This window comes from Rousettus aegyptiacus, unplaced genomic scaffold, assembly GCF_014176215.1.
Source record: "Rousettus aegyptiacus isolate mRouAeg1 unplaced genomic scaffold, mRouAeg1.p scaffold_m13_p_9, whole genome shotgun sequence".
NCBI classification, from domain to species: domain Eukaryota; kingdom Metazoa; phylum Chordata; class Mammalia; order Chiroptera; family Pteropodidae; genus Rousettus; species Rousettus aegyptiacus.
Window position 1 is genome coordinate 101,915,573 of NW_023416312.1, and position 2,458 is coordinate 101,918,030.

General features: G+C 40.9%; 1 pseudogene; it reads left to right on the forward strand.

Annotated features, from left to right (window-relative positions):
* The first annotated feature begins 1,723 nt into the window (after positions 1-1,723).
* LOC107506245 lies at positions 1,724-2,458 on the forward strand (annotated as a pseudogene).

The window sequence follows — 2,458 nt, forward strand, 5'->3', positions numbered from 1 at the left end:
ATTCATGACTCAGTGTCTAGTGTCTACTCAGTCCTTCTCCTAAAGAGCATTTAACAAGGCAAGTGCGTGTCCCACTCTACAGGAAACTCACCTTTCTGGTTTGTGTGCAGCTTTACAATAACAGTCACACCCCCAGCATGTTATTTCAGTCACTTGAACTGCCATCTCATCGCCAGTATCTACTTCAATTAAAAAGGGAAAACCCATCGTCAATGATGCATGGACATTTTATACTCAAGTTTCATTCTTCTTAAATAGCAGAGAAAGAAAGAATTAAAAGAGACAAGGCTACCTCTTGAAAATTTGATGTTTCAACTGTCAGAGAATCTTCTAAGATCCTTGTCCAGAGTTATTGTGATTTCACCTATGGGTCTGTCGTCACATAATCCAGTGAGGTTTCAATAGTTGGATTTTATCTAATTTTGAGGTGTTTTTTTTTGTTTGTTTGTTTCATTGACTTAACTACTGCATTTAGAAAACAATCCAATTCACTCTTATGCTGCAAAATGTACTTTAACCTTAATTTAGTTCAATGTATTTATCTAGAATATTATCAGGCATTTCTCATCTTAGGGTAAACCAGAAATCTGAGCTTTTTTTTTCTTTTTAAATACCTTACTTTGAATTTCTACCTGTAGAATGTGTAAACACTACCCCCAAAGGAGGACTGCATGTCGGTGGGGAGGGGGTTGTTTTGTGGTTTGTTTTCTTTCATCAGAAGAGAAAGCAAACTCATACTTTATTCCACTATCTTCTCTTTGGAATAGTCCGATTTCAGGTGTGGCTCATACCGCCTTTCCCTCCGCAGGTATATTCAGGACTAGTTCTTTGCCTCCTGTTTACAATATATTCACCTCTCACTAATCAAAGTAGCATCTTTTAGCCATATTTCCATCTTATCCTTTTACTTTCAACCGGTAGACTTCCCACTTGGGAAATGACTGTTACATCTTTCACTTGTCCACCACCTATTCGGTAATGAACTCGGTGTAAACCATCATCCATACCTGTTATGCAACAAAAACCTCCTGAGGCTACTTGTCCTCATCTCTCTGTAGTGGCTGTCGTGGTCGATCCCCTCTTCTCCTTGAAATTCTCTCCTTCCTGGATACCACCCCAACTAAACTCTCCTGATCTGTCCCCTAAACTAGGCTGTTGCCCTGCCCAACACCAACACACATAGTAGGCTGTATATGTCTTGATTTGACACACTCTCTCTCTCTGTTTTCAAAACCCTCATTTGGCTGCTTGGTCTATTGTCCATCGCCATGGTTTTGGGTGTTACTTCTATTCAACTAGCTTCTCTACTGTGTCATCCGCTCAGCCACCTTTATTAAACTTCACGTCCATAACTATACCAGGTTCGTGACTGTTTTCAATTGAATGGACCACTGAAATCTAATCTCAAGATGTCCCAAACTGAGTTAATCCTCTTCTCTCTAAATATCCACCCCTTCATATTGACTTAATAATTTGGGGCGGTCTCATCCTCCCAGTCACATAGGCTAGAATTTACCAAGTTCTTGTCCTCCCTGCTTCCATATCTAAGCAATTGCTAGCACTGCAGTTAGTCATCCCAATCTACTTTCTATCTCATCTTCCATTTCTTGACACAGTCTATTGGTCAGGCTGTTGCAGAGAAATGAAACCAATAAGATGGGAAGATTGAGAGAAAGAGATTTATTTTAAGGAGTTGGCTTATGTGACTATGGAGGTTGGCAAGTCCAAAATCTTCAGGGTGCTCTCTTTCCAGCCGGACACATGGAGAGTGCAGAAAAGAACAAGAAGGTTCCTTCTGTGCCAGAAACCCTTAAGAAAAAGCAAAGGAATTTCGCAGAGCTGAAGATCAAACGCCTGAGAAAGAAATTTGCTCAAAATATGCTTAGAAAGGCAAGGAGGAAGGTTATCTATGAAAAAGCTAAGCACTATCACGAAGAATGTAGGCAGACATACAGAGCTGAGATCCGGATGACTAGGATGGCAAGAAATGCTGGCAACTTCTATGTACCTGTGAAATTCAAATTGGCATTTGTCATCAGATTCAGAGGCATCATGGTGTAAGCCTCAAGGTCTGAAAGGTGCTGCAGCTTCTGCAACTTTGCCAGATCTTTAAGCTCAACAAGGCTGAGGATCGTGGAGCCCGACATCCTTTGGGGGTACCCAAACCTGAAGTCAGTCAATGAACTGATCTACAAGCATGGTTATGGCAAAATCAATAAAAGGAATCGCCCTGACAGATAACACATCAATTGCTCATTCTCTTGGTAAATATGACATCATCTGCATGGGGGATCTGATTCATGAGACCTACACTGTTGGAAAATGCTTCAAAGAAGCAAACAACTTCCTCGGGCCCTTTAAGTTGTCTTTTCCATGAGGTGGAATGAAGAAAAAGACCACCCATTTTGTAGAAGGTGGAGAAGACCAGACCAACAGGCTTATTAGAAGGATGAACTAA